The sequence below is a fragment of the Aulostomus chinensis genome, chromosome 23, assembly GCF_037954235.1.
Source record: "Aulostomus chinensis isolate RoL2024-O1b breed Wild chromosome 23, RoL_Achi_v1.0, whole genome shotgun sequence".
NCBI classification, from domain to species: Eukaryota; Metazoa; Chordata; class Actinopteri; order Syngnathiformes; family Aulostomidae; genus Aulostomus; species Aulostomus chinensis.
The window spans coordinates 18,230,730-18,258,596 of NC_141342.1; the positions used below are offsets into that span (position 1 = coordinate 18,230,730).

Consider the following 27,867-nt stretch of genomic DNA (forward strand, 5'->3'; position numbering starts at 1 on the left):
TTGATACTCGTGCAGGCATAGAGAAGTAAAATGTCAGATTTCGCTGATTTATTTAATGGTTGGAAATCTCTCAATTACACCTCCATGTATTTGTATTATCCTTTAACTTTTTTTTATCATCATGAGTTTTTTTTTCTTTCATTGTCTTGTTTTCAAGGTCCCTGGGGAACCGTACCCCTCCTACACACCCACACGCACATCTCATCATTTGTTTGTTTGTTGTTGCTGCTGTTGTTGTAGACATAAAAAAACGTGCACAGATTGATAAAGTCGAAATTGAAAAATAAATCTGTAAGTGAATTATAATGTACAACTACATACAAATCAGAGGTATGCATAATATAAATGCAGCACAATATATAAATGTGAGAAGAAATACAGCTATGAAACGTTAAGGTGGGAGCATAAATGATACACGTATGTATTGTCATTAAGTAACAGCTCTATACTGAGTCAGAGCTGGGTTTTGCCACATATGACAAGCACCATTGTCCCCGTACTTGCCGTTCCTCGCCCGCCCGGCATGATGATAACTGGATACAAAATATCAGACGAAGTCTTAGCTCTCCTTTTTCTATAGCTGGACGTCCTCGGGGGTTCACCACACACAGTAAATCACCATTAAAATACATCAATTGCTCTTTAAATGTGGTGGGGAGACAGTTCAGTGGTCTGTCCTCCAATTCATACGATTGCACTTCTCATTGACCTCAACTCCCGCTGGGTGACCAGGTTCTTTATGCTTTCTCTCATCTCCCAAATTTCCTTTTGTACCCCTTCGTCTGTTTTATTGCAGACCAGGTATGATCAAATTAAATGGCTGGTTGAAGTCAAACAGAGATGTGCAATAACATAATGAAAAACCTAAACCTCGGCTGTCGATCCCGCCCTGCAGGTTGCAATTACTTTGATTAGCAGCTCTTCTCTCGTTCTCTGATCACAATAAGGTAAAATAACACAAGCAAATGGACCCTTCCCTTCAATTCTGGCGCTCTTGCTGTGACCACACGCACTTTGGACTCAATTTTAATCACAACTGTACAGTTTCATGACTCTTGCACAGTGGTGATGCAAACAGACAAATTGATATTTATAAGAAAGAAAAGACACAACAAAACCAAAATAATCAGAAGCGCCCAGGGGTGGGGGTTGGGGGGCAGCTACCGAGAGAAATATTAAGTGAAGAAAAATGGCATCAAATCTAGTTGTAATTGAGAAAAGTGAGGTTTTATCCCCAACTCAAGTCATTGAGGATAATATTAGGGGGATTATCTGTCAATCTCCTTGTCACCTCCATGGGAAAATCTGCTTATATGCGAAGTAAGACACATGCAATTAGGGATAAACCTGGTGTCTAAACCCAGTAGATTAATATCATTGGAAAATTAGAAGATTAGAAGGGGAGAGAGCACAAGTAGCTGAGGGGAATCAAATATAAGCTCTTCCTGCGTTCTCATGGTAGATACTTGAACAAAAAAAAAACCAACGTACTTTTCTTGACAGGCAGAATAGGAGTGGCAAAGTAGCACATGGGGACGGACTCCTATTACCCAAACTTAATAAACTGTGACAGAAACTTGAAAATAAGAAGTAAACTAAGTCTCAAAGTAATGAGCCAGCAATCGAAGTTCAGTGTATTTCATCATCTGACTTCCTTTAGTCTTGCTGACAGAAAGGATTTCTTGCAGAGAGGCTTTATTGCGGAGAGAAATCCAGGCAAACTTTTCCCATAACTACATAACTGAGACAGTGTGAAGTCCTGCCCGGATGAAGCTTACGTGATGTAGCCTTCAATCAAAACTCTGGCTCAATATATCTTGTTTTTATGGAGTCTAAACACTGATAGCGGAGATGAATGGCCTCACACTAGCTCTTATGGGTCAGCGGGTGAATGACAAAGTAGAAAGGTTAGGTGGTTAAGTGTGTAGCATGTGTAAAACATGAATTATAGTGGCACTGAAGGGTGTAGCATAAACCCGGACACTCTTAACTTTTTTTAATTTGGATTGGCAAGTCGACTGCCAGGATGCAATATTTTATCCTCAAGTCGTTTTCTGAGTGTCCTGCTCTGAAACCGAGTGGCTCTCCATCATGTTTGTCACAGGGGACTTTATTGAGGAACACTAAGACGCGATTGGATGCTGGTCACACACTGACGTGTGTGTGTGTGTGTGGGGGGGGGGGGGGTGGGCTTATTGGTGTAGTGATTTTATTGAATTGTAGCAGCAGAGTTTCTTTGCCACTAACAAGCCGTTCCCTCTGCCCCTTTTTACCTTTGTCACGCTCTTGTTAAACAATCAACAACTACACGGCAACGGAAAAGAATGCCCAATTTGCTGTGATAATATTTCCCCTCACTGGATGGTTTTAGGCCACATTAGGCCCAGATCCAAGTACCCTTGACCCAAAAGTCCAGTTAATTTGATTAGTGTGAACACAAGTACTGCACAAGTCCCCTTGAAAAGATAGTCTTGGGCATAGCTCATGAGCACTTGTTTTTTCAGTCGGCTAACAGAGTTGGAATAGGCCTTCCTCAGAGCCTCCGCTTCCGCTGAAACCTTTGTCTCCATACAGTACGGCCATCTGGGCAGCACAGAGGGTGTTGAAGCAGGAATACAGGCAAGAGGGGCCTTGCATTTGCATGAGGTTTGCAGCTGGAGATCTTTGCTACACTGGATTAAAACATACTGTTGTCTAGTTGCCAGCTCCTGTATCAGACTGGGTAGAACTGCAAGTGCTACTGATGTGAAGACTAGCATAAAGATGGCGGGGGCAGTCGAGTGCAAAGATTGGCTATGTTGAATGCGCCATCCAATGTCTAACATCAACCCTTAACAGCAAAAGGGAAAACTGTCCCAGAGTCATCCGGCCGGGACGGAATCTCTCTACGTCAAACTCCCTCTAATCAAAGGAGACTTCTGAATCAAAGTCAGGGAAACTGCATTCATTTTCAAAACATTCTCAGTCGGACCTATAATTCTGGGCACTCACACTTTTATCAGTCCAAGAACCCTCAGTGGCTTAGTTGCTTTAGGATTCTGAGTTGTTCTCCATTTTTCACAAAAAAAAAAACAAAAAAAACATCCCCCTTTCAACCTATTGGCCACTTAAAATTTTCAAAATGCTGCCATGGGTGAAGTTGAACTAAAGAGAGGAAAAAGAAAACATAACTTCACCCGCAGATCTCAGTCTGGACTTCATTCTTCCTCGGCAGAGCCCTGTTAACCAGCATGTTTCCAGGGGGACCCTGACAGGCCAACCAGCCCGAACCAAAGCTTACCCTACACCACGCCCATCCTCCACATCGCAGTTGATGGTGGTGTCTTTGCTCGTGACTACATTGTGCTGCAGTTGTCATGTTGAGATGCTCTCGGAGCAGTTTAGAAAACAAGTGATAAGGTTTTCTTTTCTTTTCTTTTTTGTTGTTGCCATAAACACGTACCCTTTCAAAATTACACGTGCGCATTCACTCTGACATCGAAAGAACCAAGGGCATCCTGTTTTTCAAAATCCAAGCCTACTTTTTAAGGACCATGAAGTCACGTATTTTGCTGCAGTGCTGATGAGTTTTAATTGCTGCATCTTAAGAGTGCGCATTGAAATAAATTGCGTATTTTGTTGACCTGAATTTCTTCAAGGACCCGTGACTGAAATACAGCCCTCGTGAATTCTCAACGTTATGGAAAAGATACTTGGCTGACAGGCAGCAGAGACCCAGGGTCATGTTTTTCTTTTTTTCCTGGCACACATAAATCTTGGCCTCATCTTGGACCCTGCCCGCCCTTCTCGTATGTCTGTAGCAGGAGCCGTCTTTTGGCTATCTTTCGCGATTGAGAGGCATGATTTATATCCACCTGCCAGGTCTATAGCAGAAAATTCAATTAAACGGAGGAACATAAATAGAAGATAAATGAATAAGTGCCCTCACCTTTCTCCATTGCTCTTCTCCACAGGCTTTTGTCCACATGAGTATACATTAAACGCATTCTCTAAAAAGATTGTTTTCAAGCATCTGATGACTCACCATGATATAATTGATGTAATGTAAAACAGATTTAATCATTGGCAGGCAGCTCAGGTAAGATGCTTTAGTACACACAATCATGAAATCATGCAGAAAAGCAATCACTGATGTGAAAGGAGGGAGTTTTATTGAAGGACAGGACACAGGCTGGGAGAAGGTGGACCTAAACACAAGAGTCCAGCAGGAACCTTTTAGAACTTCGACATACAGCCGTGTCATAGAATCGTGTTTCAGAAGGGTATAACCATGGTAACTCACTAAGCCTACTGAATGGTTTGAATTATGTTTTTATATTCATCCATTATTGGTATTATCTTGTGTGCATGAGATGAAAGACATCAACATACAGGACTCAAAGGACTCTGGAGACTTTTATCACGGCCAGGATTTCACCTGTGTTATTTACTTGCATGTCATATCATGACATCATGTAACTTGCTCATCTGTATAAAGGAAAACACATCTGTATTCCTGCCTTCATAACTTGAGAGGGATATTTGATCCGTCAAGTGCATTGAACTTGTTGCCAGACAGGCAAAAAAATAGCTTTTTTTTTCTGGATTGCTTTTGCTGGAATCCATGTATGAATTTGAGGAGGGGGGGGGGGGGGGGGGGGGATCAACTGAATTTCTGTTACATGTTTCCCACAATAAATGGAAAAACATAATAATGCAGTAGATATTTGTTAATAACAAAACCGTACAGCATTACTACGACTTCAACAGCAAAGGTTTAGAGAAATGTTGCCAGCCGATGACTTGGACCTAGTCACCTTTCTTGTGTTTATTGGCAAGTTGCAAACCAACAACGAGGGGGATACCGCCACCTCCTGTGTCTGAGCCTTTACGTGCGCATCATGGCCAGCCATGGAACACTATTACGGGTGTCATACTGTGGAAAGGTACAGAGCAATCATACCCAGTGAGTAATCACCCTTTGAAAATTCCAACAGCCTTTATCAGGGCTATAATAAAAGACACTTGTGGGTCATTTTACTCTGTTGGAAAGCAAAAAAGGAATGAAGTTACTGGAGTTCAAATGAAAAAACATCAGGACGCCTGAAAAGGTATGTATCGCGACAGTGCCAAGAGGCATTGAAAATAACAACACTTCTTCAAATGGGACTGTAAGTCTTTCCTGTGTGGCAGTGGCAGTGGTTTTTAAGTTTTCCCCAGTGCGGGACAGGAGAATACATTGCAAAGAAGAGTAAGATTAATGTCACTCTCCATGTACCACCAAGAAGAAGTGGCGAGATGCATTCAAAAGAAACCAAAAACAAACAACTCCTCTCTCTACCTCTCTAACTGGGCTCAATAGGTTCCCAAAGGGACTTTTGATACTTAAATCTTGAAAGATACATTCTCCACTACCAATTTAGACCTGACCTTTCCAAGATGCCAGCTCGACTATACCTCCACATGAAATAGGATAAACCAGGAAGGACACAATCCATCTCTATGTGTGCAGAACTCGGGCCAAAAAAAAAAAAAGGCTGGTTGTAGACCACTGACATCGCTGGTTGTTTTACTGCTTAATTTGCTGGGCCACTGAAGTATTTATGGACCCCCCCCCCCCCCCATCCAAATGTGCCAATAAATGAAGCGTCATCATAAATAATCCATTGGCAAAATATGCAGCCATATAATTGGAACCAGGTACAAAATCTGTGTTTCCTGCCTTCATAATGTGCCAGATAGTTTATTTTCAGCTGTGTGATGTGGTTATGGTTGTTTTGCTTCCAGCTAGAATCATTAATTTATGACTGCCTATTTCAGATGCCCTTGCTCGACAAGGAGTTCTAAATCTGTACAAGTGGTTAGGAGGACACTCATCTTAGCTTTGCGGGGCCAAGCCTGCCTCCCCACTTAAGTAGGAACCAATTTATCCTGGGTGATAAAAAATACATAAAATAAAATCAAGGAGTAGCCTGGGGCAAGAAATGCCAATAAGAGGTGCGAGCCCTCGGTGACAATAATCCTGAGCGATTTATAAGTGACAGGAGGAGAAATGTTACCATAATATGTTATTCAAGTAAATTTCATGGTGTGTTGAAAACACAAGACAAATCTCATGCTATCGTATTTTTATCCGGTTAATTTTATTTTTTAGGATTTTTTTTCTCCATTTTTTTTGTTGTTGTTGTTGCTTTAATTCATTTCTCCTTCTGCCGATGACCTCCTTCCTACAGATACGTTACAACACAAGAATATGAATGAACTGTGGATGGTAATGTGATCGCTGGTGTGTGTGTTTTTTGTTTGTTTGTTTGTTTGGTTGGTTTTTTACAATCCCCCCCCCCCCCCAAATGACAAATTACGATTTATGGGATATAAAAGAGGAGAAATATTAGAAACTATTGGATCAAATTGCAGATCCGGCAGCCCATTCTCGGCAATTGTCTGAATGTAGCTATTAGTGCCCCCCTCATGGACATGTCAACGATGAAATCTGAAGCATAATTTGGGAGAGCCACTTCATGACAGCTCAGAGGACAGTTTAAGTGATACATTAGGACATTTGCAGCCATTCCTTTTGTGACAAAACTAGGCGCTATTAGCAAGAAATTGAGACATTTGCTGGTATTTTCACCAAACTTGGTAGTATTATAAAAAAAAACCAACAACAACAACATTAAATTATGGCGCTTAACCATATGACATGACAACTAGACATATTACACTACACTCCTCGGCAAAATTAAACTCTTTAACGGTTGGGAAGATAATTTGGGAACAAATTTTGACCCTGTTTGTAGTTTTTACCCACGTATCATCTGTGGTAGACGTACTCTCAATCACAGTGCTTCCTAGTTTCCTACCTTGTTCATTATCACGTGTAGGGAACTGAAACTACCCTTCTACCCCCTCCCCATCCGTATAATGGAGTATGACACTAAAGCACATGGCACATTTACAGGATTGGAAATGTTTTCCACGCTGTTCTTTTGAAAAATTACGAGGTTGTCAGGCCACATCTGACAATAGCAAGAAAATGAATAGTAAATTCACATTCTTGTTAACCAGCCTGGACACTGTACATGATGATTGATAGCTGAATGCTACAGCAGCAGGGGGAAGACAATGAATCAGGCACAGGATGTGAAGCGCAGCCATCTTTACATGTGAAATTTAGGGAATACAAGGTTGGAGTAGTTTAGGTGAAACAATACTCAGAGCAATTTGTGCTTGGCACAAAATGTCAGCAATAAACCATTTTAATTTTATTAGCGTCATTGTCACCTTGCTTTTTCAATTCGAATGGCCAGCTTAATACCCTTTTCTCTCTTTCTCTGACACGCATGCACAAAAATTCACTAGCGAACTGGAGACACCTGACAATGGATGAATGTGTATTTTTCACACACTTATTTATTCACATTCATGGACACATTCAGACATGTCTGATGTAAAGGTGAGGAAATCAAGGCTATCATGTGAGGTGCTGGTAAGAGTGTCCTTCCCCGCATCGCTCTTTCTCTTCTCCACATCCACTGCATCTGCTCTCCCCTCATTAATCAAGGGGGAGGTGAAAATGGGGCCGCCACTTGAAATAAAGCTTGATCATCATGTGAAGTGCTGTGGACCATATCTTGGTATTTAGCTGAACTGTTTTTCTCATTTGTCACCTCATTTCAATATTCAAATGTTCGTAGTCCAGAAATCATACATGCTTGTAAGGTTCTTGTGCTGTTTTTTTGTGTGCCTTCCATCCATCCATTCATTGTCTTCCGCTTATTCCTATTAAAGGTCACGGGGGGCTGGAGCCTATCCCATCGGCTATGGGCGAGAGGCGGGGTTCACCCTGGACAGGTCGCCAGTCCATCGCAGGGCCTACATATAGAGACAAATAACCATTCACACTCACAACCACACCTACGGTCAATTTTAGAGTATTCAATCAGCCTAGTCCCCAATTGCATGTCTTTGGACAGTGCGAAGAAGCCGGAGTACCCGGAGAGAACCCACACAGGCACGGGGAGAACATGCAGACTCCACATAGAAAGATCCCATGTCTGAGCCGGGACTCGAACCCAGAACCTTCTTGCTTTGAAGTGACAGTGCTGACCACTGCACCACCGTGCAGCCTTTTTTTTTTTTGCCTTCATTATATTTAGTTCGTTTTTTTTAACCTTACTGCATAGTTAGGATATACTGTGGAAAAAGTGTGAGCAAAAACAAGCTAACGGGCTAAAAGTACTTGACTAGATTGAAATTGTTTTCTTTAACTTTGCTGCATTAGTAGGACAAACTGTGGAAAGAGTGCTAGCAGAAACAAGCTAACGGGCTAAAAGTACTTGACTAGATTGAAATTGTTTTCTTTAACTTTGCTGCATTAGTAGGACAAACTGTGGAAAGAGTGCCAGCAGAAACAAGCTAACGGGCTAAAAGTACTTGACTAGATTGAAATTGTTTTCTTTAACTTTGCTGCATTAGTAGGACAAACTGTGGAAAGAGTGCTAGCAGAAACAAGCTAACGGGCTAAAAGTACTTGACTAGATTGAAATTGTTTTCTTTAACTTTGCTGCATTAGTAGGACAAACTGTGGAAAGAGTGCTAGCAGAAACAAGCTAACGGGCTAAAATTAGCTCAGTGACAGGCTTTCCCATCACCGCAGCTATGTCCTCAGTGTTCCATGAGAATATTCTACATGTTAAGATGTAAAGGAAAGAGAAAAAAAAACAACAAACTTTTATCACTCAGGTCCACTTAATGAACATTTCTATCACCTTCCATGAGCATTCTGCTTTTATAACATTGCAGACATGATACACTGGTGTAAACAAGGCATTGGCCTTGCTCTCTCAAGGTTGTGAAACTTGTTAGTTTTACTCATCTGTATCACAGAGCCATTCCAATACAGGCCCAGTGCGATGGGGGATGTTGTGCTTTGACTGAGTGGAAAACGTAAAGGCTGACCATTTGTGGCGTTTAACTGGGGCTTGACAAAGCGGCCACCTCCAGGTGTACCATCCCAAGTGGTCCTGTGACTTTTCATAAAATACAATTGATGCTCGCGAAACCACTGCGCCACACTGATGTGTCCCCTCAACGGCCTGGTGGGACCAGCAGACTGTGCTCCGCATTGTGCTGTTCATCATTTCAGAGGAGAATTAAATTTCCTTGGAGACACTCTGTGCCATCTCATCCTTTCAAATGGATCCTCACCATGCTGTCATCTTGGCTGGCCAGAGGCTACAGAGACTCATCACAGAGTTGCTTGTGCAGACATATGTCACTAAAGACACAAGGACCGACATCTGGAGGCTGTTTTGGAAATGAAAATGGAAATGGAGATGAGGAGGAGGAGGGGGGGGGGGGGGCAAAAAGATCCTGGAAAAAAAAAAAAAACACTTGCCTGTTTGGATTTTTTAAATTTTGGACTCTCTCCAGATTTATTCTGTACTTACTTTCTCGACTGTTGTGTTCCCTTTTGTTCCCCAGCCGACCGGCTCCCAGCCGGCCTCCATGTGTCCCACTGAGTGTTCAGTTGTGTATTAGGGTGCCTTCTAAGGCGGCTGTGTTTACTGTGTTCACAGGAACAGACCATATGTACACCCCCGTTTTGAGGTATTCGTGACATGGTAAGTTAAATGTTTCTGACACTTTCCAGTTCACCAGTTTGACGCATTTGATAGAACTTTCAAAATGGCTTAACCAGTTCACTCAAGGTTTCCCGAGGATGACTTTACATGTAAAGTCATGCTCATTTTTTGTTGTTGTTGTTGTTGTAATTTCATGTTTCGGTGATTCAAACGTTGCTAGTACCCCCATCTGAATCTTACCATTTACATTCCCAGCTGTTGATCTCAGTCATTGCTAGATGCTGGGAATAATGTTAGCCAACTTAACTGTTGTAACGTTAGCCAATGAACATTTTAGTTAACTTGGCACTGTACAAACTATGAAAAGTGCATTCCAACAACCTTACTAGGGCATGTAGATTATCTTTTCAGTGGCTCCAAGAGAGAGCAAGTGACCTTTTGCCATCCATGGCGTTTTCATCCACTTGAACGCCACGGTTTTCTTTTGCAAAACTTCCCAATGTGACCGTTTGAAGGTGAAATTTGTTTCATGGTTTGTCTGCTTCGCTGTCAAGAGTGTTTAGCTCTCCGAAAGTTACAGTTTTTGATATCTCCTGTTCCAAATACCCTGGCTGTGTAGTTTAAAACGCCTGTTCTTCTACCTGCTGATGTTTACGCTCCATGTAACACATGCAGCTTTTTCAGGGACACAAATCAACATTTTAGTGAGCGCTTTTCCTTTAAAAAAAAAAAAAAACGCGACCAAACCTGAAAAATGTTCCGACGACATTTAGCAGGCCATTTGATTTCCAGCAGCCTTGTCACAATTCATGATGTGCTGCAGAGTTGGTGAGTACGTGTTACCTTATGGGTCATTGATAGGGACAAGCTGACACCTCACTGAGACCCTCCATCATCGCGCGCCTCTGACGGCTGTCACAGGGATGACAGAATACAGTCAAGAACGATTTGTATCCAGTCATGTCAGCTAACGACAAATGCCCATCACAGCGATGCTACAACCTTATTAGTGTGGAAGTGTGAGAGGCTCTGGAGGGATGGGGGAAGCGCTCATCACCAGCGGTGGAAGTGGCTCGGTAATTGATAGCAAAAGATTGTTGTCCTTGAATCCCTGAGGACTGTCATACTCATAATGATGTGTGTTTCAAAGGCAAAATAACATGCCTGTGATAAAAGACACTCACCATGTGTTATCATAATGGGCACACATTGCAGCCGTACTTCAGCTGAGTCATTTTATGAACTGGAAGACTGAGGTGACAGATCCTAGTTCGCACCGTGGCTGCCACACTCACGCCCATCACTCGCATCACATTAATATGCTTAACGCCACCTTCATCAATTAAGCATATTAAACATATAGATTCCTGATCCTAGGAAGTACCTCAAAGGTACCAGCACGGTTGTTCTTTTCAATAATTACTGTGTATTCAGAAGCAAGACGTAATGACATACGCAGTCTTTGTCCTGCCAACAAAACGGTGCATTTTTCCAAGATGTCAAAGCATTAGCAGGCCTTGTTCTTGCAAAATGAGTCTCGCGAAACGTAGCAGGATTTGTAGTGTTTGTCTTGGCCTGTCTGAAATTTTGAAGTCGTTATTCAAATGACAAAAGAGACATTTTTTTTTGGACATTCGCAAACATCTTTTGGGGGCAAAAGCAACAGGTGATTATAGTGCATCTTGCAACATTTGTAGCCTCTTTCCTGTTTTTTTTTTCTGTGAGACACAGGAGATTCCGAACCGTTTCTCTGGTGACAAAACTGGAAGTTCATAGTACGGTAGCGTTTGTCAGTTTTCATTTGTTTGTCTGATGCAAAAATACCAACGAGGCCAGTGTTAACCAAACTTGTAGAAACGAAAGAAGAATCAGTTAAATTGTGGGACTGAACAGTCTGAAATTTTAAAAAATGGCATTTTAGACGTTGGGTTTGGCTGAGGCAGCCTTGGTGAAGGAGCTCACTCTGAGTGCCCTCTAGTATTTATATGGATTTTAAGCCAAACCACGATCTTTCCCTAACCAAGCCTTTCTTGTCCCTGAAGTTAAGCAGACCTTACCACAGCATTAATATCATCTCGAAATAATGAGTTTTCTTCTGCGAATCAAAGGAGTGTCCTGCATTTTGCTTGAGTTTGTCACCGCATGCGCACTGATAGCTGGTGGTGATGCACTTTTTTTTTGTCTTTTTCTTTTTTATGACTGCATACATGCAGTCTATCATTCTGTTCCAATTTATTGGGTCAGGAATTATTTGTTTTCCTCAAGTGGATGTCTGTTTAGTTTTCCCTCAAGGGCCCCAAACAATCCAGGCATCCATATTGATTAGCAGATGCTTTTGTGGGCCCTGAGCAATCGTTAAGAATTCAGTCCTGCCTTTTTTTTTTTTCAAATGGAAATCAAGGTTGAAAGCATGTATAATCTACACACATGTTTTGAATGATTTATTAACAATTATTTTGGTGTGGAACCAATCTGTTTCATTAAATGAGTTTGTTTATTTGAGGTTAAAAATTAATAAGCAAATAATTGCCAGCAAAGCATGCGGGCTGCTGTGTGAAATATTGCGTTTAGAAGTCTTCCTGAGTTATTTTTGCACAGCCTCACACCAAGCCCTCATTAAGATCCCTGACATGGCTAATGGAGGCTATCACAGGCCTACGTACTTCATGGCTGATGCTCCATTCATGCACCGTGATGATTAACATACAAAGGTGGTGGAATATTCAATGAGAAGTCGACGTGTAGCGCAAATACGGGCCATATATTTATGCCAGGGTTTTTCCTCTCTAATACAAACCTTTTTATGCGACTTTGCGGGATATGTTGTAAAATTTGCATTAATCTCTTTGATGGCAATGCCCTAAATTCACATTCATACGCACACGGAAAGTAAGTACACTGTATGATGGTAAAGCAATGAGGAGGAAATGATGGAAAAGTCCAGTAAAACAGAGATGTTGTGCACGCGTCGCTGAAAACCGACAAATAAACAAAAAGTTCATTAAAAAATGCAAGTCTGCCACAATGGAAAGGCTTACACTATGTCAGAGCAAATCCCGAAAATGTACGCCATTTCCATTTCAATTCAATCCTGATGTAGTTTTGGTATCACAAGCTTTTTTTTTTTTTTTTTTGCTTCATATGTCTAATGTTCAATATTACAGGATGCTTCATTTGAGAGACAGATAAGCTGAATTTGCTTTGGCAGCCAAATGAATAATCCAGTACCTTGATAGAGTTTTATTGTTTCAGCGACGAGGAGGGGGTGGCTGAATAAGAGTGTGAGGATGCTACATTCCTGGCAGCAGCTGACCATGCCCAGGGCTAATTGGGTCAGTGCAGTGGGCTCACAATGGAAAACTCACCACTTTAAAGTACACTTGAGGATATCTGGGTGCAGGCTAAACTAGGTCTATTTCGGACTTTGTGTGGGGTTGTTCTGTTCTATACTGAGCTGTTAATGTGGATAAATGAATTGTGTTGAATGGGACCAAGCTCAAGTTACCACATTCCAGTCTATAGATCCGTTGGAGAGGGTAGAAGGCGAAAGGGCAGATAAAACCATTATTCTTCCATCTGTGAGGGAGGGAATGCCGATGACCTTTAAGACTTCTAAAACTGCCATCCCTTTTTAAAGAGGTACATATTAATGATTTAATCCCTATTATGTTTTAGTAGATGACACCCCCCCTTTCCTTTTTTTTTTTTTTTTTTTTTTTTTAGAAAGGCCATAGTGTTTTAGTATATTATTTTTCTGACTTGAAAAAGCAGAAAATGAAGGATGATTGCACTCCACTGATGGTGCAACAGCCACGCTGCTGCACGGATGCTCCTCCAGCATCATTGTCAGTGCTCCACAGTCGCTGCTGTGGTCCACATAATTCTTATTTAATGCAGCTCAGATATGACATTAAGTATTATTTACAGACATGGCGAGATGGCGCCGCTGGCAACAATCCAGGCTGATCCAAATATTGGACTGCCTTGTCGGCACACAGCTGGAATGTGGGTGTCTCCTGGTTTGTGCTCTTATTCTGGTGAGCTGAGGTGGAAATGCAATGAGTTTTGGATTTGGGGTGGACTTATTCAGGAAAAAATGGAAATCCCCAACGGACAACTTGGATGAAATCAAATGAGAGTTAGTCACGAGCCTGTGTTGCTGCCTCGACGGCACTCCGGCCGCGTACTCGAGACAAGTCTAATTTTTCTTTATCTCTCAAGTTCATTGATGCAGAATAAGACATCTTGTTGATTCCTCTAAGTCGTTGGCAGTGCCCTTTCTCTTTTGACCACTGGACGGAATCAATTGGGCTATGTGACTTTCACAGAAACCGACACCGAGTTAGATTGAAGTCATGCTCAGGTGGTCCCATCTCACAGCGAATGTCATTGCTGTCATCATCGGCTCAGAGGAATCTCCAGTCAAAGGACCTGAATGCCAAATCATTTTCCATGTCCTCAGGTCATTTCACTCTCTGTCTTGCGTTGCGAAGTGTCTCAGAATACAAACACATTTCAATATGATGTTTCATACCCATTTAGCTTAAAACAACAGGGGTTTTCAAAGTGGGAGGGTGCGCCTCCCTGGGAGGGGGGGGCTCCACACGGTTTCAGGAGAGGCTCAGCGAATAATAGGGAAGGATGTATTATGTGTCGACTGACACCATATCGAAGAGCCTAAATGTGACTGCTTTTGCCAGCTGTTCTCATTCCCTCTTCATAGTAATACCAGGGGCTTAAAGCCAGTGTCACCTGTGCTGTCTGGCGTTGGCCTTGAACTCCTGGCCACGGCACGGGAGGCGGACCCGCTACCAAAGAGAGTGACCTTTTGTACGCGTGTCTTTCACTGGTACGCCTCCTGAGGTCACGGTGAGCGAGCTACACGCTGACACATTAATTGGATCATGCGCAGATCATTTCATAAGCTATCATATAAGTGTTTCTTTAAAATAAACATTCAGTTTGGTCGAGCAGATCGTTCAGAGAGACATTTTGTGGAATTCGAAGCATTCCAAGAATCCAGAACTAGCGATCCAACGGGGGTCCAGGATTCTCAATAAGGTAACCTGAGGCTTCTTTGTCTGAGGTGAGACCCACAGTCCCAGGCTCTGGGAGTCCTGCTGTATTACACCGTCCGTTAGTCTGTGCAACGATTTGGTGCAGACTGAAATATCCCCGCTTGGATGGCCTGCCATGATTTTCTGAAATTTCTAGCTGGCTACCCCTTACAAAGCTCCCTGTGTCATTATGTTCGGTGTAAACCAGTCCTGTTGTCTCTGAGATGAATGGTGATGACTCTGGTAATTATTATGCCGCCGTGCCAGCAGCAGCTGTAGACTGGAGGCGCTGTGTTTTCTGCTTGTCCGTCTCATTGCCTCAGATTTGGCACACGTGTCCACTGAGACTCGAGGGTGGACTGAGAAGAGTTTTGGAGCTCAGAGGTCACTGTGCCTGACATGAGCGGCATCTGTTCCAGATGATGAGCATCAATGCAAGATTACAGGAACACCTTCATGGAATCTCTCAAAATTTGCTACAAACGTCCACTTGGGTGAACTGACATAATTCTGGTGGTCAGTGGTCACTGTCAACACAAATGAACGTGATGTCTCAGGAGCACCTTGAGGAAATGTCTTTAGATTAAGTACAAACATCCGCTGGGACTCAAGGATGACCCGAAAAAAAGTTTGGTGGTGAAAGTTCACGGTCACCTTGACAGGCGCACGTCAGGACGTGGTATTTCTGGTTGAAATGACGCCGTGACACCCAAATCCACCCTGTCTTTTATCCCGCTCTCAAAGAGCCTATCGTGACTTTTCTCCTGTTCCCCTCACATTTAATTGAAACAAAGAAAAGATGAATAATAGTATATATTTCTTCTACACCTGCAAAACAGTCAGGACGTATTTCAAACACGGCAAAGAACGATACTTCTCTGTCAGAAACAGGTCGTCTGTCCGGCTGTTGGATGCAGCCTGTCGGCACATCTGACTCAACATTCATTAGCATTTTTCCAGCAGTGAGTCAGCAGCATGGCTCTTGAAAAATGCAGACCTCTAGTGTGGCATTTGATGGATAGAACAGTTGACACGGTGCGCCCAGCAAAAGCTACATTAGTTGTCATCCCTCTGTTGTCGAGCCTGGTGTGGCATGATAATTCATTTAGTGCTTATTTATTTATTTACTTTCCTGAGACGGAGGGGGTAAATTGATTTGGCTGTTGCACTTACCACAAAAGCTGGGTTGTACCACACATCTGCTTTCCACTGCAATTATTCAAATTTCTCAACCAATTCACAGCTTTTACTGAGCAGAGCTTTATCATCGGGCCATTCATGTCATCCTGGAGTCATTACAGGGGCATTAGCCAAACCACCACCTTCAAAAAAGAAAAAAAACAGCCATCAGATCTTTGGCAGGTCTCATTTCAGACATTTTTATGTTTTTTACGAATGTAGATAAAGTGACTGATTGAACTATTAATGTAATAATCTGGAAATGTGTGATTATATCCTTCTTGGCACCTGTGTGACAGGAATCATCAGAATATTTCTGTGCACGTAATTACTGGCAGGAACAGCTCAGTCACTGATGGAGGGAGGGGAGACAGTCGCCACCCTAGCTGGAGTCATGCTTAAACAATCTGCAAAATTCTCTCAAAAAGTTCATTGTAACTGCCTCCTGACTCCAATTCCTCAATTTCCTTCCTTTCCTCCAATTTCTTTTTATCAAAGAAACTCAGAGCTGCTTCTCAGAGCAAGAAATAAGAAGTCGGTCTCACGCCGCTGGCCAAAGTAATAGAGAAATGAGTGGAGCAACATGCAATGGTTATTTAGGCTTTTATTTATTTATTTGTTTAGACCTTATCGGGTGCAGAGGCAGACAAAAGGGGAGGAGAGCAATATTCATTGTTTTAATGGGCCTGGATTTCTCCTGGATTTCTCCGGCTGCTCAGTGTGCAGGGAATGCTAAGTGCTGCTGAATGAAACCGCTCTTTATTAGAAATATATTAAACCCAAGTTGAAATCAAACAGTTCAACAGATAATGGTGCGGATATTCAATTCTTGGTTGTTATTTTATTTGCTTCGGCTGTATTAATATCTCTATACGGGATGTATAGGCTTGAAAATTCTCATTGCGACCAATTAGCACAAAATATGCAGTATATCACATGTAATAATTGCCAGGTTGTGCAGGACATTACCACATCTGAAGACAGCCAGCATTTCATTAGAAGTTTTCTCTTCTCCCGCCAAGTTTTATCCAACTGTGCTGACAAAAAATTTTGTGCATGAAGGTAATTTTTTTACGGCTGGCGTGATGGAAGCGCTCATTAAGGCTCAACTGCTGCAGCACTTTGACACAAATGACTTATTGTGTCCTAAATAATGTTCTCCTAGACATGACAGGGTTGCATTTTAACGAGCTGCCTCAGTTCTTCTCTTTTCAAGTGCCGTCGTCAGACAAAGCTAGCAGACGATCGGCAGGGTGAGTCAGCAGGTGCGTCCGGCTATGTTTAGCACTGATGTCGCCTTTCTCTCTTTTTGATTGATTTTTGTTTTATTTTTTTATTTTCTGTTTCATTAACAGTCTTGAAGACGGTCACGGCATTCCTGACTCTGATTGTTCATCTATTTCAAATTTATCTCCTGTGATGCATTTTTGTCTAGACAGCAAAAGAGAATTAAACCAATGCGTGATTTCCAGATCATGCTAGGGATGCGTCTGACGATAGAAAAACGGGTGACGGACATGAGTCGTCAGGATAGACTGTGAAGGCTAAGTGGTATGTTACCCAACAGATGACTAAAGCCAGGCAAGTAATCATCACGGGCCGCGGCTCCCCTCTCTGCGGACCCAGGGCAAATGGCACTTTAAAAAAAACCAAAAACTTTTTTTAACATATATTATTTGTATTAATCGCCGATCTATCGCTACGCGCTACTATGCTATCGCTAAATTCTGTTTCATTTTTAGTCAGGTATCTCCCAGGTTCCCACTTCTGCTGTATTCAATCACTGCATGTGCTCTGCGTGCTGTGTCTGTGTGTGTGTGAGAAAGTGTGTGCTTCGGGAGACAGCGCTGATTGGCTGTTGCCTGGGTGACAGGGTATTATGGGCTGTCCTCTCTATGACAACGATGCGCTGATTGGCTGAGAGAGCGTGCATGCTGCTAGCTAGACTGGACGGACCGCAGTAGCGTGAAACACGAGTCTGCCTCCTCCACTTCTGAACACTGTGGACACCAAGTACCGCAGTAGACTCACCAATGAACACTTCATCAGTGGCCATCACACCATTTGTGCCAAAGTTCAAAGCCATGGCTTCAAACCCCAAATGCCATTTCTCTCATTGAGCAGTGTTTTACAGTTAAAGTTACTGTCAAAAATTATTATGTTTGCACCTTAATGACAGATCTTGTCAATTATTTAGTGTACATGTGTAAACATTGTACTTGCACGTTTTTTTTTTTTTTGTATTTTTATTTCAAGTCAAGAAAATATTTTGTTAATTTATTTGTATTTAATCAGAATGCGCATTGTGTTTTAGTTTGGACAAAAGAAAACGAGCTTTACCACCTTCGACCTGCCTTGTACTTGACCGACAGTCATAAATGGACCGATGCTTGTATGAAAAAAACAAGTGTGGACCTTCAATACCTTCAAGTATTTGAGGACCCCTGCTTTACATCATCAAGTTACAGACGTGCCTCATGTTATGACACCATCCATTTTCTATATCTCTTATCCGTGAAGGGTGATGGGGGGCTGGAGCCTATCCCAGCTGACATTGGGTGAGAGGCGGGGTTCACCCTGGACGGGTCGCCAGTCCATCGCAGGGCCATCAGGAGCAATCAGCGGTTCAGAATCTTGCTCAAGGACACTTGGACATGGTCACCGGGGGAAGTGCGGATCGAACCAGCGACTCTTCGGTTGCTAGGCAGCCACTGTATCTTCGAGGCGTGCCGCTCCCACATTATGACACATTATACAAAATATTGTAAGCTCCGGAGTAAAATCCCATTCGTGTTTTTTTGTTTTTCACAGTGCAAACTAAGAGAAGCAAAGACCTGCATTAATTCCAAGTCAAAACAAGGTCTGTATCTCTTGGTTCTTGGCAGGCAAGATGCTGCTCAAGCACATTACTGCCTATAAAAATCACCAAACCAACTGAAAGATTGGTTGGACAGCTCAAAGTAGGGCCCACCTCTGACCAGACACACAGTCCAGGATGTGTGGGAAGGCACCTGGGGGGTCAATCAGATCCAGGAAATCACTTGGAAAACTAAGTCTAATATCTCTTAAGATATTCAGTGTATTAGTTGTAACATATAGAAAATATATCTATATATATGTGTGTGTGTGTGTGTGTGTGTATACATATGTGTGTACATATTTATATATATTTCCATATAGGTTCAGTTGCTGTTAGTCGTCTCATGACCAAAAGAGTCTTTCCTTCCTGGATCTGCAGGATTTGGTCACATTGAAGGAGCAGCACTCCCTCATCACCACTGCCACTGAGCTGATGGGCACAGGGAGAGGCGACCTCGTGTGAGTGGGAGCAGTGTATTGAATGAGCAAGTTTCTTGGGAAACTGTGCGTCTGTCTGTGCATCCAATTCTAAGAAAAAACTCGCATTTAGTGGCAAATGAAAGGCGCTGTCCAACTGATGCGTTTCCAGTCAATACATTTGATCTTTTCATAAAAAGTGGGCGTATTTATCTTCTGTTCTCATTTAACGCATGGACATAAAAAAAAAAATTTAAAAAAAGCAGATGAAGGAGAGCGAACAATTAAATAGCAGCTATTAATCTGCTGGAATTGAGGGAAGAGGGAAGATCTTTCAGACCACGCTGGCTTACCTTTGCACCTCATATATAAGGCTAATGATTTGTTTGAAAGCCAGCTCGTTGCTGCTGGCTGGGAGGCTTGAATAGAAAACAGTTATGCAAACAAGTGCAGCCAAGTGTGCGTGCTGTTAGAAGCAGCGAGGTGAGGGACAGAGGTGTAGAAGCAGCCAGCATGGCACTCACAAAGGTGTGAGAGGTGCCCTTCTCTGCCTCTAATGCATCCGGGGGTGCATGATTGATTTTTTTTGCACAGGAGCGGGTGTCTTAATGTCCTAATGCATTGCTCTGTCACAGAGGGCCGCCTTGGCGAGCTGCCCTTTCCGCAGACTGATCTGCCGCTCGATTGGATGAGACCTGGGTAAATAAATAAAGAGGGAGGTTGGGAGAGGAGGTGTAGAAGAGGAGAGGGACGGGCAACAAGCGTGATTACACCAGCAGGTAAACACAAACAGATGCACAGGTTCTATCAGACACGCTCCCAAAGACTTGTCATACAATGAGATAGCGTCCCATCTATTGTTTGTTGTTTCTCTCTTGGACGGGCGTATGACAAGGTCAGGGCCGGTTCACCGGAGGTCGCAGGCTCCATTTCTGGAACAAAAATATATCCCATGACAGCATTTAAATTTATTGTGGTGCAATGAGGCGGCCTGTGCTTCTGCTTTATCGCAAATGTTACAATTCTAATAATGACATTCAGAGTCTTTTGCAATTAGCAGTCACATTCATTTGTCAAAATTCCGAGCTAATACAGGAAATAGTGTGGTAAAGTGGATTGACGGCCATGATACCGTGGAAAGCTCACTTATCTGGAAATGCAAAGCCCCATTAAACACTTACAAATTAAAAAAACAAACAAAAACAAACCTTCATTCATGCTTACTGTTTTTTTGACTGGTTTTACTTTGAAAGTCCCAATGAGACAAAACTACCAGTCATAGTCTTACTCTTTGTTCTTATTCTTAAATCGTGTTTTTTCATACCTGGTAATTTGATGTTTTTTGAATACTTTTCATCCATCTTCAGTGTGTCAACACACATCTGACTTCAGCGTGTTGTCAATTCCTCAGGAAGTTTACATTTTAATCAGGAAAATAAAAGAACAGTCATTTTTGTCATTTTTGTCACTTTTGTGCTAGCGAAGCGCATTTGAACTACACTGCTACTACTTTTTTTTGATTTCTATTAAAGGCCTGATTTTGTAATTACTCAGAATCAACCATCCCCCCCCCCCCCCCAAAAAAAATTTTAAAAAGGGGAAATTTCGCTGAAATAGGATCATGTCTGCAACACTACCATAGCTGTGGTGGCTTTGCTCAGGTGTCACACGTGCAGCTGACCCTTGTTCGAATCCGGGTTAGACCTCCTTTGCTGTGTGTCACATCCCCTTCCCTTTCCCTCGTCTACTGTCAAATAATGGCGGCTACTACGCCGAAAAAATTTTAAAAAGAAAATACCAAATATACTATGACTATGAAGTATAATATTCCCTAGAATACTGCAGAATCTGATATGGGAGTCCTAATCCCTGTTTGTCAAGTCTCTAGTTTCACTTGTATACATCCATGGGTGTACGACCAACTGAAATTGTTTGTTTTTCAATAAATGTTCACTGTTTATTCGATAAGGAGTATTTAAGACAGTAACGTTGATCTCATCTTATCAAACGCTGGCAGCAAAGCCTTTACAATTCCCATGTCAAAAGAAACACCTCAAACTATGAAGAAGAACGTTTTTGTTGCCAAAAACTTGTAATTTGCGGCTTCAGTGGAGTGTTCAAATGTAATGACCCGAGGTGGGGCAGAGTGGAGCAAAAAAGACTCGGGAATTAATGTGCTTCAAAAGACTGTTTGTGCACTCCTTCACCCCTTCCATGCCCACCTCAAGAGCACACAATACATATAAACAATAAATTACATTATATGTAGTAGCGCACAGACAGCGGGGACTACTGCGCTCTTCGGAAACACACACACACTCATTCATATGCACAGCAGGTTCATGTTGAGTTCCTGATTGGATAAAACAGACACTGGCTCAAATTTTCCTGGCATACCATTCCATTCTGACCTGGCCCGATGCCCTTCTGCCGTCAACTCTGTTGTCTTCATGGTAATTATAGTCAGGAGGTTGCATTCTACAGCAAACACCCCCCTCACTGGTCCGCTGGTACCGGAGGGGAAAAAGAAACACAAAAAAGATTATAACATTTGAGTGCAAATGGCAAACTCTCACAACGGGAAATGTAAAGTGCAGGGCTCTAGCTACTCTCGGCCGCTCAAGATGAACACAACTCTCAACCCACATTCACAGAACCCTCCCTGGCCTTTTCACTCGCTCTGTCCATCTTTGTTTCTCACTGCACGGACCGAGCAAATGTAGGGTAAACAGAACAGGTCAGGAAAAGAAGGCTCGCTTGGTTTTATTTCTCTGTGTAGTTCCATCTAGGAGAGAGTGGATCCCAACGAATGCTTGGTGAAACAGATCAGTCCTGATTTCAGATCTGTTTCACCATTTTGTAGCAAATGAGCCATAAGGTGTTCGGTGACTACTTGCCCAGGCCAGTGTGAGCTAAGCCCTGATACCAGCTGAGCTCCACTGCCCTGGCTGACATCATCCTTGGCTATCGTGCTGTTGAGATCAGACTTTCCATCTTCATCTAGACGGGTTACCAAGGACTGAGACGAGTGATCTTGAGTTCCCCGGCTGTCATAGCAACAATGTTTGCTGGTCCTGTTGCTGTGAGTGACCTCTCATCCGCCTTCTTAAATTGCCGCAGCTGTCTGATTGAAGAGGCAATAGCCGAAGACTGGAGGTCGGCTCACACGGAGTCATTACTGGCAAAGGCACATTGGATGATTGTCTTTGGTCTGTTTTGAGAGCGTTGGACCTGCCGTTCGAGCTCAGTCAACCAGGAATGCTTCAGCTCCTCCTTATAGCAGCAAGTGATGGAGCAAATGTTCACCACCCTCTGACAGGACCCCTGAGTGCTTCACGGCCTTAGCACATTGGTTCAGGTCCGGTTCGGTAGTGTTAGTAGGGACCAGTGTCGTCATGTCTGCAATAATCAGGTGTCAGAGGTTCAGCGTTGCAAACAAAACCTGCTCATCGGAAAGTCAGCCGTACGAAGAAAAAAAGTGACCTCGGGGCTCCAAACCACCAGGAGATGCGAGGCCTAGACTGTAATACAAGCAGTTATCAATCTCTTTGTCTACATGACAAGATTCAGTGCTTTTTTAAAAATCAGCAAAAACAGTATCAAATATTGGTACTCGACTGCAAATATAGGCCACACCTCTTTTCTGATCCGTCCTCAGTTCGTCCGGTTAAAATGTCACACGGGATTGGATTAGCGTCCAAAAAAGTCATAACATCAACCCACCCTGAAGGATGACCTTAGACTATTACAGTGGTCAGAGGTCAAGGTCGCTGTCGTGGAGCCGTGCAACCACCATGTTGTGTTTCAATCTTTTGCACTCTCGTCCAATTCCCCCCGACGACAGGAAGTGGTTCAGGTGGAACTCAGTCAAGGTCAGATGAGACAAACAGGAATGACTCAGGGAAAACTGCAGGGAGTTGATAATCACAAGCAAGCCACTGTATCTGCTTCTACAACTTCATCAATCCCAGCCACTAATTAAGACTAATTAGTGGGCACTAGAGAAACAGACAGGCTCAAAAACGTAATTAATGTGGAGGACCTGTGGTGTCTGTGAATAACAACTTCTTCAGCACCTGCTCAACGCCAGACGAAGCATCGACCTACAGTTCTGAGCCGCTCTCGGGGAAATTCTGCAGACGTCCTGCAGAATTTTGACGAGCTGTCGCTGTGGCAACTTCAGAGATGAGGAGTGGAACCAGAGCTTGGAACAGACGCACTGATCAGTAGAACGATGCTGTATTCATAGAGAGAACCCAAGTCGTTCTGAGGGAGAACCTTGATTTAGATTCATGGGGGAAACACAAATGGGTGCGAAGACGGCAAAGTGGCAGAATGAGGGTCATGTGACCAACAGCCTCAACCTGATATCCTCTCTACTTTGAATAGAAGAGAAGATTACAGCAGAGTTTTCAACAGTGATTTAAAAAAATATATCCCAAAATTGACAACTTTTTTTTTTTTTTTTTTTTTAATTCATTAAAACAATTCATCATGCTTCGTGAGTGGCGGACCTTTTTAAAAACTTATGGAACACTCGTATTATTCCCGACTGGAAACCTCTGAGATTTTGTCTCTCAGTCGATGTCCAATTCAACTTTATTAAACTTGTTTCAAAGGTACGGTTAACCCCGCCGCCTCCAGCTCTATTAGATAACATTGTAATAGCCCACAAAGCCGTTAACTGTCAGACGGCAGTAAACACGCCTGCAGATTGCTTCTCTATGCTAATTGGTCAAACAAATCTTGCCTTCCAGGTGGTTGAAGTTTTTCCTCCCGAGATGAATGTTTTAACATTTCTGTCACGACTGCAGCAACATTATAAAAATAAATCAAATTTATTAAAAAAAAAAAAAAAAGCAGCCTCAGAGCCAAACAACCTCAGCTGTCAGCTGTGGGACTTTTCTGTCAAAATGTTGTGTCCTGCTGGGGGTTATCAGTTATCAGAGTGTTCCTGGAACATCATCCTTAAAGTTTAGGGTGGAGGGGTTTAGGGTCACGGTCAGGGATGCAGGGGTTAATTGTGATGTTCCAGGAACAACACAGCAGTAGCAGATGATGCCGGTGCTGCTGTGGTCTCACGGTAAAGGAGAGCGATTTGGCGAGTGGGAGTCAAGCTCAGCGAGAGGAGCACCATCTGATGGCACCGATCTTCTTCCCATCGCGTTCCCCGGCTTTGACAGAGCGCGGGAGGCAGGGCTCCCTCCAGCTCGTTTAGGAAGATATTCCAGCAAGCTCTGATGAGAGCGCACCTGCTGAGCCAAACCCTCGCCTGGAGCAGGAGGGGGAAGGTGTTCACACATGGCTGGCTCACTGTACATTGCTGTAATGCCAGGAGTTGGGATGTAGGTACTTTATACCTCAACGCTGTGACAAGAAAACCTGGTATTAAGGAGCAGAAAGTGGATCACTGCCTTTTTGTTTGTGATGACAAATGTCACATATTTGTAGTTTCTTATTCATTCCTCCACACATCGAGTGCTTGATGGTGAAAATAAAGTGCTTTGTTAACATTCTCTGAAAATCATATAAAGAATATCCTGCGCAGAAATGCAGTTTTCCACTCCCTTATTTCAAATATCATCTTTTACTGTTGTACTTTTGGTTTCTTAGTTGTGGTTTTTGAAGTACTTCCATTAGAGTAAATGCAAAATGGGAGATCCTTTTATTTTTATAATTTACTATTACGATCTGACATCGCGATTCTTGAACTCACCTGGCTGATCAGCGTGTTCCTATCACTTGTCTTTGTCCCTGAACAACATGGCCAACAGAAGCTGTGGTAGCATAACCTGGTTTAAAAAAAACAACAAAACCCAATGTACTAAAGTTGATGTTTAAAAATGTTAAAACTTTAAAAGTATACTTAAATAAGATTACAAGTTCAGTTCATAAAAAGATACGTCATAAGGTTAAAAGGTTTCATGAAAGATTTAAGAGCGTTGTGGGATAAATAAGTGAAAAGGTGCTGATGGAAAGGTATAAGTACGCTGAGTACATGTTTATTTTATTTTGAAGGTAATGGCAGGAAGAGGAAATGGTGTGTGGATATTTGCCGCTTGACTGGCTGAGTCGCAAAAGTCCGTAAAAGGTACGTAGTTGGTGTTTTTCGGGTTGCTACTGTCCGACAGTGTGTGCAGGGACACTGTTCCGCACATCTTCTGTAAAGAACAGAGAACAGTTCCTGTCGAAGTGTGTAGAACAGTTCTTCATGGTGTGTACTATTAACCTCTTAGCTATCACAGGTGTGTTGCTAGCAAGTGCGCGGTTAGCATTTCATCAAGCATTGTTAGCGCTGATGACAAGGTGACTTGTTTGGTTTTTTTAATGGTTTAGCCCTTCTGTGTGTGTGTGTGTGTGTGTGTGTGTGTGTGTGTGTGTGTGTGCGCGCGCGCGCGTGCCCACTGGTATTTTATTTTGTTGTATTTAAAAAATAATGATAATGGAATGTCATTTGAGTATTGCGTTCATCCAATTTGAAAGTAGTGTTGCATTAATATTTGTGAGTTAAGAGATTAACGAGTGGTTTAAAGGGACTTGTATTTCAAAAAGACGGCTTTTGATTTGAAGTAAATAATTCAGTTTACCCTTCTTACCACTTACTCCAGTGTGGTGGTGGTGTTTTTTTTCATTATTTAAAGGTGTTTACGGGTAAAACTCAGTGAGACTTGGTTTACAGTGACCACTTAAAGGATTGTTGCAGTCCATATGTGAGCAGATAAAGACTCAGTACACAGTAAATAATAGTGAGTTTTTTTTTGGTGTCTTATTTTATTTCAGTCAAAGAGTTCAGGGCCCCTCCCTGACTTGATTAGCAGCTAACAGGGCTACAGCAGCACGACTGAACTGTTACAACTTGTCCTACTGAAAGTGATTCCTCCAAACTTCTCTTCATTCCTTTTCGACAGCCAAGATAACCTCGTTCACAACTCTGCCTGGCCGGTAACTTTCTGTGGAACAAAAAGATCTCTGTGGGTCCAAGTTTCATTCCAAACCAGTTGCCGCGCACGTGTCGAATTCACCTTACTTTTTCTTTCGGGTCCCATTTCTACCATCAGATTCGAGCTGCTCGGGTCATCGAATGTCAGTTAACCCTCACAGATCCTCTCGATCACGAAAACATGGGGACAGAAATAAACAAGGTTTTTGTCCTGTTTTGTTTGCGTTCGCGAGACCTCCTGATTGCTACCGGGAGAGTGAGCAGCGCCGCAACAGTTTCCCATGAAGTCTGACATTTACGTTTTTAATAATCGTGATTTCAATTTCAGGTAAAATAATCCAGATTGGGATTTTTATTAATTTATTTTTTTACCCATAACTGAGCAGCCCTTCCTTACATTACATTACATGGAAACTATGAATGAGACTCTTGCAACCCTTAGAGAGAATATTCCAAGAAACTAAGGCGGATTCAAGATTAAAGCTGCTTTAATCTCAGTTCTGCAGTAACGTGTCAGACACAGAGATCCGTTCCTGTCTGGCTGGTCACAGGTGAATCTCCAGTTTTGCATAATTAGAGACGTGGAGTTTTGCACCGTCAAAGTTTGCGTTGAACTTGTGAACCCTCACTCCGCCATCAGAGACCAAAATAGAAAGCACGTCTTTTTTTCCCCGTAACGACGGCACGGAAATACGGACACATTTCACGTCCGCGTGCTGCGTCTGCAGGAGTGTCAGTTAAACTGCTAAACATTCCTCGGGCAGCCTGCGAGAGACTGTCAGCGCTTAAAACACAGCCAGCTTTGTGAGAGGAGGCGCAGGGTAAGAACACCAGGAGTGTAGCTGTCAGACTAGCAGCTGAGGATGATAGGATGAGATGACCTGGTAGAGTGGGAGGGGGCATAAACTTGCATGAGGACGGTTGTCCGGCCCCCGGAGTGGAGGGAGAGGAGTGGCGAGGAGCAGACGTCTCTGTTATTAGATAGCATTAGATGCCATGTGGCGCACTCCAGTTGCTTGTCAAACACAGCAAAGGGCAGCGGGGATCTCGCAGGAGAGATGAAGTTCCCTCTTGATTGACAAGGCTGCGGACTTTAACAAACACGCCGGTCCAAAATAAGGGAAAACAAGGAAGGGTGGAGGAGAGGCAGCGGAATGCCAAAGAGGGGACAGCCTGCTTTTCTCGGGCTTAATTAAAACCCACAGGATCGTGATTATCACAGCAATTTTCAAGGTTGAGCGGCGAGATGAGTCTGACGAACTCTGGAACAGATCAGTGACACACAACTTGTTGCCCCCATCCAAGCCTTGATAAACCATAAAATGAATTTATGCTCTTTTTGCAAATCGCCGCAATATCCCGGTGGCCTATTTTCTTCTACTCGCCTCTCTCTCTCTCTCTCTCTCTCTCTCTCTCTCTCACTGAGAGTGTGCACAGCAGCAGCAGGTGACAGGTTTAAATAGGATTTGCATGTAAAACCTTAGAGAGGAGTGTGCGTGGACGTGCCAGGATGATGATGGTGGTGGTGGTGGTGGTGGTGGTGGTGATGGCATGAAGATTGCAATGGAGGAGAGAGAATAAATGGAAGATACAGCGTTTGACCTTGAGAGCAGAACCGAGCAGAGAAAGATGGCAGGCGAGATAGCGCGGGGGGGGGGGGGGGGGGGACAGGAGGCAAAAGTGACGCTATAAATAATATTTATAACTTTTAGATGACTCTGAAATAATGAAAATAGACATCTAATTATGTGTGAGGTTTAATTCTTCCTAACCCTGAAATTATAGTGAGATATAACATTTAACTTCCGAGTTAAAACAAGCAAAGATCTGAAAACTAAGAATAAATTAC

The 27,867-nt window shown here is 42.9% G+C and overlaps 1 long non-coding RNA gene across 1 annotated transcript; it reads left to right on the plus strand.

Moving 5' to 3' along the window:
• Nucleotides 1-9,467: 9,467 nt before the first annotated feature.
• On the plus strand, nt 9,468-18,790 carry LOC147239897 (uncharacterized). The gene is made up of 3 exons (XR_015111561.1): nt 9,468-9,605; nt 18,323-18,472; nt 18,614-18,790. It is a non-coding gene; the product is annotated as an uncharacterized LOC147239897 (long non-coding RNA).
• The last annotated feature ends 9,077 nt before the right edge of the window (nt 18,791-27,867 follow it).